The sequence below is a fragment of the Fundulus heteroclitus genome, unplaced genomic scaffold (assembly GCF_011125445.2).
Source record: "Fundulus heteroclitus isolate FHET01 unplaced genomic scaffold, MU-UCD_Fhet_4.1 scaffold_45, whole genome shotgun sequence".
NCBI lineage: Eukaryota > Metazoa > Chordata > Actinopteri > Cyprinodontiformes > Fundulidae > Fundulus > Fundulus heteroclitus.
Window position 1 is genome coordinate 754,352 of NW_023396868.1, and position 17,051 is coordinate 771,402.

Below are 17,051 nucleotides of genomic sequence, written 5' to 3' on the forward strand. Positions count from 1 at the left end.
CAGAAGTAGTAGTAGTAGTAGTAGTATCAGTAGTAGTAGTAGTAGTAGTAGTATCAGTTTTTAAAGAATTTGAAGGAATTTGAAGAATTTGAAGGAATTTGTAGTAGTAGTAGTAGTAGTAGTAGTATCAGTAGTACAAGTAGTAGTAGTTGTATTAGTAGTAGTAATAGTAGTAGTATCAGTAGTAGTAATAGTATCAGTAGTAGTAGTATCAGTTTTTAAAGAATTTAAAGGAATTTGTAGTAGTAGTAGTAGTATCAGTAGTAGTAGTAGTTGTATTAGTAGTAGTAATAGTAGTAGTAGCAGTAGCAGCAGTAGTATCATTAGTACTAGTAGCAGTAGCAGCAGTAGTACCATTAGTCGTAGTAGTAGTAGTAGTAGTAGTTTCAGTAGTAGTAGTAGTAACAGTAGTAGTATCAGTAGTAGTAGTATCAGTAGTAGTAGTAGAAGTATCAGTAGTAGTAGGAGTAGTATCAGTAGTAGTAGTAGTATCAGTTTTTAAAGAATTTGAAGGAATTTGAAGAATTTGAAGGAATCTTTAGTAGTAGTAGTAGTATCAGTAGTACTAGTAGTAGTTGTATTAGTAGTAGTAATAGTTGTAGTAGCAGTAGTAGTTGTTGTAGTAGCAGTAGCAGCAGTAGTATCATTGGTAGTAGTAGTATCAGTAGTAGTATTAGTATTAGTAGTAGTAGTAGTAGTAGTAGTATCAGTAGTACTAGTAGTAGTAGTTGTATTAGTAGTAGTAATAGTAGTAGTATCAGTTGTAGTTGTTGTAGTATCAGCAGTAGCATCAGTAGTAGTAGCAGTAGCAGCAGTAGTATCAGTAGTAGAAGTAGTAGTAGTAGTAGTAGTATCAGTAGTAGTAGTAGTAGTAGTATCAGTAGTAGTAGAAGTATCGGTAGTAGTAGTAGGAACAGTAGTAGTAGTAGTAGTATCAGTAGTAGCAGTATCAGTTTTTAAAGAATTTAAAGGAATTTGTAGTAGTAGTTATAGTAGTATCAGTAGTACTAGTAGTAGTAGTAGTTGTTGTATTAGTAGTAGTAATAGTTGTAGTAGCAGTAGTAGTTGTTGTAGTAGCAGTAGCAGCAGTAGTATCATTGGTAGTAGTAGTAGTAGTAGTAGTAGTAGTATCAGTAGTACTAGTAGTAGTAGTTGTATTAGTAGTAGTAATAGTAGTAGTATCAGTAGTAGTTGTTGTAGTATCAGCAGTAGCATCATTAGTAGTAGCAGTAGCAGCAGTAGTATCATTAGTAGTATAAGTAGTAGTAGTAGTAGTAGTAGTATCAGTAGTAGTAGTAGTAGTATCAGTAGTAGTAGTATTTATAGTATCTGTTGTAGTAATATTATTGATATCAGTTGTATCAGAAGAACTAGAAGGAATTTGAAGAATTTGAAAAATTTGAAGGAATTTGCATTCATTTCAATGGGAGCAAAAAACGCACAAAAAGTACAAATACTTCAAAAAGTATAAAAGGTACCATAACCATGAGACATAGCAGTAATGTGGAGAACGAGCCGAACGTTTTGGTACGAAAATCGTTGAAATCGGTTGAAGTATGCAGGAGTAGTTAGACGCACAAAAACGTACGGAATAATAATAATAATAACTAGAAAAAGCTGTTCCTACGCAACAGCGAGTGTATGGAGGACCAATCCTGCCATAATTAAAAATACACACAGAAATAAATGAAGGACTTAATAATATAAAATGGCTTAAGAAAAGTGTCTAATAATATTAATTTGTGTGGCATTTAATGTGACAAAATAATAAAAATAAGATATTTCTTCAACAATTCATCAATTATTCATCAAAAAATATATATTTTAACTTACACTTTTATTTTTACTTTTCTTCTTGCTTTTATGCTGACTTATTTTTAACCCTTGTATTTCTGAAACAATCATTTATTTCTGCCTCTAACATTTCTAGCTGTTTTTTTACCCAAAGGATTTACACCTGCCCTTTTATTTCCTTTTCCCCTTTTTCCACTTCGTGTATTTCTAGTTCTTGTATTTAAAGCAACATTTTTAAAGCATGTTTTTACTCCACCATAAATATTTCTTTCTATTTTATTTTAAACTTATATTTCTGAAACATATATTTATTTCTGCCTCTAACTTTTCTAGCTGTTTTTTTACCCAAAGGATTTACGCCTGCCCTTTTATTTCCTTTTCCCCTTTTTCCACTTTGTGTATTTCTACTTCTTGTTTTTAAAGCAACATTTCTAAAGCATGTTTTTCCTCCACCATAAATATTTCTTTCTAATTTATTTTAAACTTATATTTCTGAAACAATCATTTATTTCTACCTCTAACTTTTCTAACTGTTTTTTTACCAACCCAATTTTTGCCTGCCCTTTTTATTTCCTTCTCCCTTTTTTCCACTTCTTGTATTTCTACTTGGTGTTTTTTTACTTCCTCTTTTTCCACTTTGTTTATTTCTACTTTGCGTTTTACTTCCTCTTTTTCCACTTTGTGTATTTCTACTTCGTGTTTTTTTACTTCTTCTTTTTCCACTTTGTGTATTTCCACTTCATGTATTTCTACTTGGTGTTTTTTTACCTCCTCTTTTTCCACTTCGTGTATTTGTGCTTCGTGTTTTATTACTTCCTCTTTTTCCACTTGGTCTGACTGCAGCTGTTAATGTTAATACGATGGCAGGGAGGGAGAGGGGAGAGGGGGGCGGTGTCACCGGCAAAGCTTCACAACTATTGGCTAAGGCCTGCCTCCCCGGAAACGAGCCTGCATCAGCTGGCCGCTTTCCCAGAATGCACCGCGGCCGCAGCTTGCTTATGGACAGCGCTAACAGAGATCACAGTGGTAAGTTAAAAAATACCTTTTCTGCTGCTGTTGTTCTTTAAAAGTACGTTTGAGGCAACAACATTATACTTTTAAACTTCCCTATATGGCCTGTTTACAGAGTTAGTGTGTAATTTAAAAAGAACAAGTCCGACATGAGTGGACCACAGTGATCCGCAGATTCATTCGGGAGCGTCAGAAAGCTATGGTGCGTTCAGGAGCTTGGGACATTTCATATTTACAAGGAAAGAGGCATAAAACGGAACAGAACTTCACTCATACAATATTTTGTCTATCCAGAAACAGTGTGGGCTTTCTTACAATACTGAATGCTCTATAATTGTATTTCGGTTATTTTTTTATTATGCACACCTGCTAGCTTTTTATTCTGAAGCTTCTAATGTCCCATGCTCCTGAATGCACCATAGCTTTCTGAATGCGCTGTGCTGTGTAGATAGATTCACGTCTGATCTTCCGCTTAAGACAAAGCTTTGCAGTTTCAAAACTCATGTCGGCTCTCACGGATTACTGTTGTGTGAATGACAAGAGACCACAACAAATAAATCAGCCATTCCTCTAGGGAACGCAAAAGTATTCTGAGGTAACGCAAAAAAATATATATTTTCCCCATGTCCCCTAAAGGGCTCTGTATACACTTCCCTCGGCCTTGTCGTGTGTCAAGTGCTGCTGGTTCTGATGCCGTTTTTTGTTGTTTTAATTCGGCAAAACGTTCATTTGTTTTGTGTTTATCTCACTGACTTGAGTTGCTTTATTAACTCAATACTTGCTGGAATAAATTATGTCTCCCAAGGACGACAGCAGCATTAAGGACAAAACGCATAAGCAGAAGCAGTTAGTTATCAGCTAATATATAGGTTACAAAATATGTTCGGTCTGCGAGTGTCATGTTAGTTACACATAGCAGAAGCAGTCGTAATATTGCCTAGCTTTTAGGTTTAACGTGGGTTCTGTTGTCTGTTCATCTTTTATTATGAAGTATTACATAATTGACATTTATATTTTAAACAGGGACCACAGAAGGAACCCAGGCCCTCATCAACTGGCGTATTCCCAATGAGGGCCTATTTACAGGCAGGAGGAACTCCTTCAAAACCGAATGGCAGTAAGTAATTTTTATTTATGTCTGCCTAAATGTTTATGTTCAGCTCTTGTGACACTAAACTTGTTTTCTATTCAACTAGTGATTTTGTGTGATTTTGGCTACCAAAAGGGCCAATAAATATTTGTCCCTTTTAGAAAAACTTGACAAGCTTTAAATAAAATCTATAAATGTTTTTCTTATCTAAGTGAGTTTCTTTTGAGCAAGGACACAGAGAATTGAGAGGGGAAAGAAAACAATTGTAACAGTGTAAAAAGACATTTATTTTATACAAATGATTTTACTTTGGAACAGAGTCAAGATGTAACATGTTCAGAACAATTAACATAAGTTTTAAAACAAATAATTAACTTTTATAAACACCATGGACAAAGAGAACACCCACAAACATACAATTGATAAATAACAGGAATGGAAATTAATTTACTGATTTAATTTGTTTTACAGGTAGTGGAAAAAAAATTAAATGAAGCAGCATGTGTACATGACTACAACTGATCTAGGTTAGGTCAGATGCAGGCTTGTTCACTTAAACATGCAGCCAGCTCTGCCGGGCTGCCAGTCTGGCTCGGAGGCAGCTTCCAGACAGCTTGCTGTCTTCAGCCACCGGATGGCTGTCCTCTTCTGGGTAAACCTCCTCCTCCTCCACGTCAAGCTGGTCCCCTGCCTCTATACTAATATTGTGGAGGATGCAGCAGGCGGCGATTACTTTTGGGGCAAATGTCGGGCGGACCTCCAGCGCCCTAAACAAAATGGAACGCCACCACGTCTTTATAGCACCAAAGGCACGCTCAATGATGTTTCTTGCCTTGGCGTGGTGCCTGTAGTGGCGTGCCTCCACTTGGACTGTACCAAATATAAAATAACTTGTAATTTAGGTAATATGCTGATATGTCTTAATGTTCTATCCAATTAATATAATCTATGTATCAATTTTGTGTCATTGTTGGCTCTATTTAAGGACAAGAAGGTAAGAGATCTTAATGGCAACTGGCGGGCGATAGGGCGTCAGGGAGGTGATTGGGTCCAGGAGGCATGGGAACGCACCATTGCAGTGTAGAAAAAAAATCCCTTAGGTGGGTATAAAGCATTTTTATAGAACGGAGAGCGCCACAGTACCAGTGAGTGATGGACAAAGCCTACATTGTCGATGTAAACATTCAAAATCTTTCCCCGTGCGTCACACACACCCTGCAGGATGATTGAAGGGAAGAGTTTTCTGTTTAAATAACATTTCTTTTGTGGCTCTGCAGGTGGAACAATTCGCACGTCACCCACCAATGGCACCGACTGCTCCTTTGAGCGCCTCGATCCCGGCAAGGCGGGCAAAACCAGCACCCACTCCCTCCAAATCTTGTCTTTTTGGGAAGAAATTTTTTTTTAATGATCCCCATCAAGGAGTTCATGACTCTGTGCACCACCTGGCACACAAGGGCATCACAAAGATGTCGGCTGTTTCCCTATAGGATGCACCGCCGCCAGCCAGAAGAGGGTCACCAGCACTCTCCTTATCCTCACATGTTTTGTTGGTGTTTCTTCCTGTAAATAAAAAATGCCAAATGTTACCATAATTGGTTTTTAATTTCTCACCTTTTCATATCATAAAACTATACCTGGTTAACATGTAAATTAATATAGTTCTCAAGAAAGAAAAAGTAAAATGTATAGTCCTGTAAAACTAGTCAAGTATAGCAAATGTAACAAATGGCTTCTCTTCTCTGGTGTTTTTATAATGTACAGATTCTCATTGTAAGATGTATTGATTAATTTTGCCATTTCACTAAGAATGAACTGAACTAACTGCACATAATTTATAGATTAATCACTGTAAAAGTGGGCAGACATAGAAATGACTTTTCCTATCTTAATGATCAATGCTGTGGTCAGTAGGTACAACAGTGTACCCTAACCCTGCAATGTTATGTTAAAATTGTGTTTTCGTTTTCCCATGAGTTATAGAGAAATGGTCACAATTTCAACCTTATCACTTGTTCAATACCATCCTCAATGTTTTTTTTTAAGATAAAAGTAGGAAATAGGCATGTTAATCTTAAAATGACTACCAGTTGGCACAGTTGGGCTAGCAAAGCAACACAAGTCAGTGAGATAAACACAAAACAAATGAACGTTTTGCCGAATTAAAACAACAAAAAACGGCATCAGAACCAGCAGCACTTGACACACGACAAGGCCGAGGGAAGTGTATACAGAGCCCTTTAGGGGACATGGGGAAAATATATATTTTTTTTGCGTTACCTCAGAATACTTTTGCGTTCCCTAGAGGAATGGCTGATTTATTTGTTGTGGTCTCTTGTCATTCACACAACAGTAATCCGTGAGAGCCGACATGAGTTTTGAAACTGCAAAGCTTTGTCTTAAGCGGAAGATCAGACGTGAATCTATCTACACAGCACAGCGCATTCAGAAAGCTATGGTGCATTCAGGAGCATGGGACATTAGAAGCTTCAGAATAAAAAGCTAGCAGGTGTGCATAATAAAAAAATAACCGAAATACAATTATAGAGCATTCAGTATTGTAAGAAAGCCCACACTGTTTCTGGATAGACAAAATATTGTATGAGTGAAGTTCTGTTCCGTTTTATGCCTCTTTCCTTGTAAATATGAAATGTCCCAAGCTCCTGAACGCACCATAGCTTTCTGACGCTCCCGAATGAATCTGCGGATCACTGTGGTCCACTCATGTCGGACTTGTTCTTTTTAAATTACACACTAACTCTGTAAACAGGCCATATAGGGAAGCTTAAAAGTATAATGTTGTTGCCTCAAACGTACTTTTAAAGAACAACAGCAGCAGAAAAGGTATTTTTTAACTTACCACTGTGATCTCTGTTAGCGCTGTCCATAAGCAAGCTGCGGCCGCGGTGCATTCTGGGAAAGCGGCCAGCTGATGCAGGCTCGTTTCCGGGGAGGCAGGCCTTAGCCAATAGTTGTGAAGCTTTGCCGGTGACACCGCCCCCCTCTCCCCTCTCCCCTCTCCCTCCCTGCCATCGTATTAACATTAACAGCTGCAGTCAGACCAAGTGGAAAAAGAGGAAGTAATAAAACACGAAGCACAAATACACGAAGTGGAAAAAGAGGAGGTAAAAAAACACCAAGTAGAAATACATGAAGTGGAAATACACAAAGTGGAAAAAGAAGAAGTAAAAAAACACGAAGTAGAAATACACAAAGTGGAAAAAGAGGAAGTAAAACGCAAAGTAGAAATAAACAAAGTGGAAAAAGAGGAAGTAAAAAAACACCAAGTAGAAATACAAGAAGTGGAAAAAAGGGAGAAGGAAATAAAAAGGGCAGGCAAAAATTGGGTTGGTAAAAAAACAGTTAGAAAAGTTAGAGGTAGAAATAAATGATTGTTTCAGAAATATAAGTTTAAAATAAATTAGAAAGAAATATTTATGGTGGAGGAAAAACATGCTTTAGAAATGTTGCTTTAAAAACAAGAAGTAGAAATACACAAAGTGGAAAAAGGGGAAAAGGAAATAAAAGGGCAGGCGTAAATCCTTTGGGTAAAAAAACAGCTAGAAAAGTTAGAGGCAGAAATAAATATATGTTTCAGAAATATAAGTTTAAAATAAAATAGAAAGAAATATTTATGGTGGAGTAAAAACATGCTTTAAAAATGTTGCTTTAAATACAAGAACTAGAAATACACGAAGTGGAAAAAGGGGAAAAGGAAATAAAAGGGCAGGTGTAAATCCTTTGGGTAAAAAAACAGCTAGAAATGTTAGAGGCAGAAATAAATGATTGTTTCAGAAATACAAGGGTTAAAAATAAGTCAGCATAAAAGCAAGAAGAAAAGTAAAAATAAAAGTGTAAGTTAAAATATATATTTTTTGATGAATAATTGATGAATTGTTGAAGAAATATCTTATTTTTATTATTTTGTCACATTAAATGGCACACAAATTAATATTATTAGACACTTTTCTTAAGCCATTTTATATTATTAAGTCCTTCATTTATTTCTGTGTGTATTTTTAATTATGGCAGGATTGGTCCTCCATAGGAGTGAGAATGCTAATCTGCAGAATGATATGAGGAGAAGATGCAGAAGATCAATGCAGAAGAAGAAAATAGCTGAAAAACATTGAAGAATTTGAAAAATTTGAAGAATTTGAACAATTTGAAGTAATTTGTAGTAGTAGTAGTATCAGTAGTAGTATCAGTAGTAGTAGTAGTAGTATCAGAAGTAGTAGTAGTAGTAGTAGTATCAGTAGTAGTAGTAGTAGTAGTAGTAGTATCAGTTTTTAAAGAATTTGAAGGAATTTGAAGAATTTGAAGGAATTTGTAGTAGTAGTAGTAGTAGTATCAGTAGTACAAGTAGTAGTAGTTGTATTAGTAGTAGTAATAGTAGTAGTATCAGTAGTAGTAATAGTATCAGTAGTAGTAGTATCAGTTTTTAAAGAATTTAAAGGAATTTGTAGTAGTAGTAGTAGTATCAGTAGTAGTAGTAGTTGTATTAGTAGTAGTAATAGTAGTAGTAGCAGTAGCAGCAGTAGTATCATTAGTACTAGTAGCAGTAGCAGCAGTAGTACCATTAGTCGTAGTAGTAGTAGTAGTAGTAGTAGTTTCAGTAGTAGTAGTAGTAGCAGTATCAGTAGTAGTAGTAGAAGTATCAGTAGTAGTAGGAGTAGTATCAGTAGTAGTAGTAGTAGTATCAGTTTTTAAAGAATTTGAAGGAATTTGAAGAATTTGAAGGAATCTTTAGTAGTAGTAGTAGTATCAGTAGTACTAGTAGTAGTAGTTGTATTAGTAGTAGTAATAGTAGTAGTATCAGTTGTAGTTGTTGTAGTATCAGCAGTAGCATCAGTAGTAGTAGCAGTAGCAGCAGTAGTATCAGTAGTAGAAGTAGTAGTAGTAGTAGTAGTATCAGTAGTAGTAGTAGTAGTAGTAGTAGTAGTATCAGTAGTAGTAGTAGAAGTATCGGTAGTAGTAGTAGGAACAGTAGTAGTAGTAGTAGTATCAGTAGTAGTAGTAGTATCAGTTTTTAAAGAATTTAAAGGAATTTGTAGTAGTAGTAATAGTAGTATCAGTAGTACTAGTAGTAGTAGTAGTTGTTGTATTAGTAGTAGTAATAGTTGTAGTAGCAGTAGTAGTTGTTGTAGTAGCAGTAGCAGCAGTAGTATCATTGGTAGTAGTAGTAGTAATAGTAGTAGTATCAGTAGTAGTAGTAGTAGTAGTAGTAGTAGTAGTAGTAGTAGTATCAGTAGTACTAGTAGTAGTAGTTGTATTAGTAGTAGTAATAGTAGTAGTATCAGTAGTAGTTGTTGTAGTATCAGCAGTAGCATCATTAGTAGTAGCAGTAGCAGCAGTAGTATCATTAGTAGTATAAGTAGTAGTAGTAGTAGTAGTAGTAGTAGTAGTATCAGTAGTAGTAGTAGTATCAGTAGTAGTAGTATTTATAGTATCTGTTGTAGTAATATTATTGATATCAGTTGTATCAGAAGAACTAGAAGGAATTTGAAGAATTTGAAAAATTTGAAGGAATTTGCATTCATTTCAATGGGAGCAAAAAAAAATATAAAAGGTACCATAACCATGAGACATAGCAGTAATGTCGAGAACGAGCCGAACGTTTTGGTACGAAAATCGTTGAAATCGGTTGAAGTATGCAGGAGTAGTTAGACGCACAAAAACGTACGGAATAATAATAATAATAATAACTAGAAAAAGCTGTTCCTACGCAACAGCGAGTGAGAATGCTAATATGCAGAATGATTTGAGAAGATGCAGAAGTCTCATGCAGAAGAGAAAAAAAGCTGAAAAACATTGAAGAATTTGAAAAATTTGAAGAAATTGAACAATTTGAAGTAATTTGTAGTAGTAGTAGTAGTAGTAGTATCAGTTGTAGTAGTAATAGTAGTATCAGTAGTAGTAGTAGTAGTAGTAGTATCAGTAGTAGTAGAAGTAGTAGTAGTTGTGTCAGTAGTAGTGGTATCAGTAGTAGTAGTAGTTGTATCAGTTTTTAAAGAATTTGAAGGAATTTGAAGTAATTTGTAGTAGTAGTAGTAGTAGTATCAGTAGTAGTATTAGTAGTAGTAGTAGTATCAGTAGTATTAGAAGTAGTAGTAGTAGTAGTATCAGTAGTAGTAGTATCAGTAGTAGTAGTAGTTGTATCAGTTTTTAAAGAATTTGAAGAAATTTGAAGAATTTGAAGGAATTTGTAGTAGTAGTAGTAGTAGTAGTATCAGTAGTACTAGTAGTAGCAGTTGTTGTATTAGTAGTAGTATCAGTAGTACTAGTAGTAGCAGTTGTTGTATTAGTAGTAGTAATAGTAGTAGTACCAGTAGTCGTAGGAGTAGTATCAGTAGTAGTAGTAGTAGTAGTATCAGTTTTTAAAGAATTTGAAGGAATTTGGAGAATTTGAAGGAATTTGTAATAGTAGTAGTAGTTGTAGTACTAGTAGTAGTAGTATCAGTAGTACTAGTAAAAGTATTTGTTGTATTAGTAGTAGTAATAGTAGTAGTATCAGTAGTAGTGGTAGTATCAGTTTTTAAAGAATTTGAAGGAATTTTGTAGTAGTAGTACTAGTAGTAGTAGTAGTAGTAGTAGTAGTATCAGTAGTACTACTACTAGTAGTAGTTGTATTAGTAGTAGTAATAGTAGTAGTATTAGTATTAGTAGTAGTATTAGTAGTAGTAGTATCAGTTTTTAAAGAATTTGAAGGAATTTTATAGTAGTAGTACTAGTAGTAGTAGTATCAGTAGTACTAGTAGTAGTAGTTGTATTAGTAGTAGTAATAGTAGTAGTAGCAGTAGTAGTTGTTGTAGTAGTAGTAGTAGCAGTAGCAGCAGTAGTATCATTAGTAGTAGTAGTTGTATCAGTAGTAGTAGTAGTAGTTAGTAGTATCAGTAGTAGTAGTAGTAGTAGTAGTAGTAGTAGTAGTAGTAGTATCAGTAGTACTAGTAGTAGTAGTTGTATTAGTAGTAGTAATAGTAGTAGTAGCAGTAGTAGTTGTTGTAGTAGTAGTAGTAGCAGTAGCAGCAGTAGTATCATTAGTAGTAGTAGTTGTATCAGTAGTAGTAGTAGTAGTTAGTAGTATCAGTAGTAGTAGTAGTAGTAATAGTAGTAGTATCAGTAGTAGTGGTAGTATCAGTTTTTAAAGAATTTTAAGGAATATGTAGTAGTAGTAGTAGTAGCAGCAGTAGTAGTATTAGTAGTAGTATCAGTAGTACTAGTAGTGGTAGTAGTTATATTAGTAGTAGTTATAGTAGTAGTAGCAGTAGTAGTTGTAGTATCAGCAGTAGCATCAGTAGTAGTAGCAGTAGCAGCAGTAGTATCATTAGTAGTAGTAGTAGTAGTAGTAGTAGTAGTAGTATCAGTAGTACTAGTAGTAGTAGTAGTTGTATTAGTAGTAGTAATAGTAGTAGTAGTAGTTTCAGTAGTAGTAGTAGCAGTAGTAGTATCAGTAGTAGTAGTATTAGTAGTAGTACTAGAAGTATCAATAGTAGTAGGAGTAGTATCAGTAGTAGTAGTAGTAGTAGTAGTAGTATCAGTTTTTAAAGAATTTGAAGGAATTTGAAGAATTTGAAGGAATTTGTAGTAGTAGTAGTAGTATCAGTAGTACTAGTAGTAGTAGTAGTTGTATTAGTAGTAGTAATAGTTGTAGTAGCAGTATTAGTTGTTGTAGTAGCAGTAGCAGCAGTAGTATCATTGGTAGTATCAGTAGTAGTAGTATCAATAGTAGTAGTAGTAGTAGTAGTAGTATCAGTAGTACTAGTAGTAGTAGTAGTTGTATTAGTAGTAGCAATAGTAGTAGTATCAGTAGTAGTTGTAGTATCAGCAGTAGCATCAGTAGTAGTAGCAGTAGCAGCAGTAGTATCATTAGTAGTAAAAGTAGTAGTAGTAGTAGTAGTAGTAGTAGTATCAGTAGTAGTAGTAGTAGTAGTAGTAGTAGTAGTAGTTGCAGTATCTGTTGTAGTAATAGTATTGATATAAGTTGTATCAGAAGAACTAGAAGGAATTTGAAGAATTTGAAAAATTTGAAGGAATTTGCATTCATTTCATTCATTTACCATAACCATGAGACATAGCAGTAATGTCGAGAACGAGCCGAACGTTTTGGTACGAAAATCGTTGAAATCGGTTGAAGTATGCAGGAGTAGTTAGACGCACAAAAACGTACGGAATAATAATAATAATAATAATAATAAAGAAAAACAGGAAAACAATAAGTGAGAATGCTGTATAGCATTCTCACTGACTAGAAAAGGCTGTTCCTGCGAAACAGCCGTGAGAATGCTAATCTGCAGAATGATTGAGCAGAAGATGCAGAAAACATTGAAATCAGATTTGAAGAATTTGAAAAAATTTAAAAATTTGAAGGGATTTGAAGAATTTGAAAAAGTTTGAAGAATTGAAAGCAATGGAATTTGAAGAGTTTGAAAAATTTGAAGAATTTGAAAAATTTCAAAAAATTTGAAGGAATTTGAAAAATTTGAAGAATTTAAAAATTTTGAAGAATTTTGGAGAATTTGAAGGAATTTGAAAAATTTGAAAAATTTAAAATAATTGAAGAATTTGAAGATCAAGAACAATTAAAAAAATTCTGAAGAAATTTAGCAAGGCGCCTGCCTCGTTGTACCATCAAAAATACTAACGGGAAGTAACACTGCGAATTTCAGCTTCCTACGGTCTTCACAGCACCCGCAGTAGCCTTCGAAAGGTGCCATGTTAAGTCAATGGACCTCCTAGAAGCCTCTGGCTAAAAGGGTTGTCATGGAGACTCCCTCACAGCTGTAGCCCTCTATTTGTCTGTAAAGGCAGAACAACCCCGGCTAAGCAGAAGTTGGTAGGACCTTTCTAAAGCTACTTCTGGTTAGCAACATGCTAACCGTTAGCCGCTAGCATGGTTGTGTTCAGTATCACCGGGTGATTGTACTCTGTCAGTTTGGTCCAAATCCTGTACTGGGAAGTGCCTCAAAAAGGGGTGCCAATACTTAATGTCACCAAACGTGACCAAAGTTCATGGGTCAGATTGGCCTCCTTTAACAACTCAGCCTCACCACATCTAAGCCCAGAACTCAACATTTGACCAAAATGGTCAGTAGCGCCATTTCCCACAGGTGGGTGTTACTTTATTGGCCAATTGGGTCGTGTCTGGGCATCATGCCAGGTCCTGTTGGAAGCAAAGGCCCAATAGAAAACCATGTGAAATCCAAAATGGGTCAGAAAAGTGACATATCGCTGAAAGTCACTTGAAAATTTTAAAATGTCAAGAGGAAGTGACTGTGCGAATTTCAGATTGCTACATTAATCATAGCCGCTGCAGCGGGCGTCGAAAGTTGCCATTGTATCTCAATGGAGCCTGTCCCTCTGGCCCTCAGAGTTCCGTCGTCATGGAAACTCACTGACACAGCTGCAGCGGGCCAGTCTCCCGAAGTGCAGAGACTTTGTCAGACTCTGCCTCATTGAAATAGAATGGAGAACTTTGCCTCAAACAACGCTCCATATCTCCTGTTCTGTAAATGGTAGAGACATAATTTTTTCAGCGTTTAGTTCATAACGGATAGGAGAACAAGAAAAACTATCGTTTTTTGCTAGAAATATTTTAATTTAGGCGTAAAAAATTATGATATAAAGAGGATTTTTATGAAATTTGAGAAATCCTCTACAAACGGTCCCGAACAAATCGCTGTAGCTGAAAAAGTATAAGAGATATCAAAATAATTCTTTCACTCTGAGTATCAGCAGGCTTTTGAGGACTATGGAGCTCATTTTTATGTTTTTACAAAAATCGGTGTAGGCACAGCGACGATGTAAAAAAGTGGATGATGTGGAAGATTGAAGTTCCGAAGCGTTTTAAGGATTTTGCACATTCGCTACTCCCGAACAAATTGTTCCTGTGGCAAAACCGTAACAGCTATCAACAAAATTCTTTTTTTATGAGTGCCAGAAGGGTCGGGACATTCATGTGTGAAAATCTCATGCCTGTACATAAAACGGTTTAGGAGTAGCGACGATGTAGAAAAGTGCCTCATTTGGGGAGATTGAAGTCTGATCCAGTTTTAGCATTTTCCCAAAACGCTACTCTCGAACAAATTGTTCCTGCGGCAAAACCGTAACATTTATCAACAAAATTTCTCTTTTGTGAGCGCCAGAAGGGACGGGGCATGAATGTGTGAAAGTCTCATGCCTCTACATGAAACGGTTTAGGAGTAGTGACGATGTAAATACATGTGATGTTTTGGATTTCCAGGTGTCATTTTTGAAAACCGCTCCATAGGAAATGAATGGGGAAGGTTTCGGGTTAGTGTCGCTCTGAGGTGATTTGCGAAAAATCTATAAATCCCACACCAATGATGGTTACATTTTCCGAATCCAGACAAAAATTCCTACGTTTTGATGTATAATTTATGTGGATAGGTTGAAAATTGAGCGAGTGAGAAGAAGTTGTTCAGAGAAGAAGAATTTGTTGAATTTCTAGAGTGCGCACTCTAACAGAGGCTCCTTGACAACCATAGCAACGCATGTTATTTGCTGAATTTCTTGAAAATCCAAAATTATTTTAAGGAGGTACTATATGAAAATGGTAAAAGATATGAAAAAGCTGAACTATACCATAATAGCTGAAAGATATCACTACATTTTAAAAGTTGAATGGCGTTTCTAGCTGAAAGTAGGCTGAAGCAGTAAGCTGTCAAAAAGCTGAAATATTTGAAGAATTTGAAGGATTCTCCATTCATTTGAATGAGAGCAAAAAAGTTACAAAAAGTTGAATATTTTAAATATTATAAAAGTTATAATTACCAAAAGTCTTAGCAGTAATGTCCTGAAGGAGCTGAACGTTTTGATACCAGAATGGTTGAAATCGGTTGAAAAATGCGGAACTAGTTAGAAGTCAGAAAACGTACGGAATAATAATAATAATAATAATAATAACTAGAAAAGGCTGTTCCTGCGAAACAGCAGTGAGAATGCTAATCTGCAGAATGATTGAGCAGAAGATGCAGAAAACATTGAAATCAGATTTGAAGAATTTGAAAAAAATTAAAAATTTGAAGGGATTTGAAGAATTTGAAAAAGTTTGAAGAATTGAAAGAAATAGAAGAATTTGAAGGAATTTGAAGTTTGAAAAATTTGAAGAAATTTGAAGAATTTGAAAAAATTGAAGAATTTGAAACATTTGAATAAATTTGGAGAATTTGAAAAAGTTTGAAGGAATTTGAAAAATTTGAAGAATTTAACAAACTTGAAGAATTTAAAAATTTTGAAGAAATTTGGAGAATTTGAACAAATTTAAAGGAATTTGAAAAATAAAAAAAAAATTGAAGAATTTGAAGATTAAGAACAACTAAAAAAATTCTGAAGAAATTTAGCAAGTCGCCTGCCTCGTGGTACCGTCAAAAATACTAACGGGGAGTAACACTGCGAATTTCAGCTTCCTACGGTCTTCACAGCACCCACAGTGCTCTTCGAAAGGTGCCATGTTAAGTCAATGGACCTCCTAGAAGCCTCTGGCTAAAAGGGTTGTCATGGAGACTCCCTCACAGCTGTAGCCCTCTATTTGTCTGTAAAGGCAGAACAACCCCGGCTAAGCAGAAGTTGGTAGGACCTTTCTAAAGCTACTTCTGGTTAGCAACATGCTAACCGTTAGCCGCTAGCATGGTTGTGTTCAGTATCACCGGGTGATTGTACTCTGTCAGTTTGGTCCAAATCCTGTACTGGGAAGTGCCTCAAAAAGGGGTGCCAATACTTAATGTCACCAAACGTGACGAAAGTTCATGGGTCAGATTGGCCTCCTTTAGCAACTCAGCCTCACCACATCTGGGCCAAGAACTCAACATTTGACCAAAATGGTGTGTAGCGCCATTTCCCACATGTGGGGGGTGCTGTATTGGCCAATTGGGTCGTGTCTGGGCATCATGCCAGGTCCTGTTGGAAGCAAAGGCCCAATAGGAAAGCATGTGACATCCAAAATGGGACAGAAAACTGACACATGGCTGAAAGTCACTTGAAAATTTTAAAATGTTAAGAGGAAGTGACTGTGCGAATTTCAGGCTCCTACATTAATCACAGCCACTGCAGTGGATGTTGAAAGTTGCTATTCTATCCGAATGGAGCGTGTCCCTCTGGCCCTCAGAGTTCCGTCGTCATGGAAACTCACTGACACAGCTGCAGCGGCCAGTCTCCCAAAGTGCAGAGACTTTGTCAGACTCTGCCTCATTGAAATAGAATGGAGAACTTTGCCTCAAACAACGCTCCATATCTCCTGTTCTGTGAATGGTAGAGACATAATTTTTTCAGCGTTTAGTTCGTAACGGATAGGAGAACAAGAAAAACTATCGGTTTTTGCTAGAAATATTTTAATTTAGGCGTAAAAAATTATGATATAAAGAGGATTTTTATGAAATTTGAGAAATCCTCTACAAACGGTCCCGAACAAATCGCTGTAGCTGAAAAAGTATAAGAGATATCAAAATAATTCTTTCACTCTGAGTATCAGCAGGCTTTTGAGGACTATGGAGTTCATTTTTAGGTTTGTACAAAAATCGGTGTAGGCACAGCGACGATGTAAAAAGTGGATGATGTGGAAGAATGAAGCTCCAAAGCGTTTTAAGGATTTTGCACATTCGCTACTCCCGAACAAATTGTTCCTGCGGAAAAACCGTAACAGTTATCCACAAAATTCCTTTTTTATGAGTGCCAGAAGGGTCGGGACATTCATGTGTGAAAGTCTCATGCCTGTACATAAAACGGTTTAGGAGTAGCGACGATGTAGAAAAGTGCCTCATTTGGGGAGATTGAAGTCTGAGCCTGTTTTAGCATTTTCCCAAAACGCTACTCCCGAACAAATTGTTCCTGCGGCAAAACCGTAACATTTATCGACAAAATTTCTCTTTTGTGAGCGCCAGAAGGGTCTGGACATGAATGTGTGAAAGTCTCGTGCCTGTACATGAAACGGTTTAGGAGTAGTGACGATGTAAATACATGTGATGTTTTGGATTTCCAGGTGTCATTTTTGAAAACCGCTCCATAGGAAATGAATGGGGAAGGTTTCGGGTTAGTGTCGCTCTGAGGTGATTTGCGAAAAATCTATAAATCCCACACCAATGATGGTTACATTTTCCGAATCCAGACAAAAATTCCTACGTTTTGATGTATAATTTATGTG

The 17,051-nt window shown here is 36.0% G+C and overlaps 1 long non-coding RNA gene across 1 annotated transcript; it reads left to right on the forward strand.

The window, feature by feature from the left end:
- Positions 1-4,804: 4,804 nt before the first annotated feature.
- Positions 4,805-5,245, forward strand: LOC118560557. The gene is made up of 2 exons (XR_004929436.1): positions 4,805-4,995; positions 5,173-5,245. It is a non-coding gene; the product is annotated as an uncharacterized LOC118560557 (long non-coding RNA).
- Positions 5,246-17,051: the final 11,806 nt, after the last annotated feature.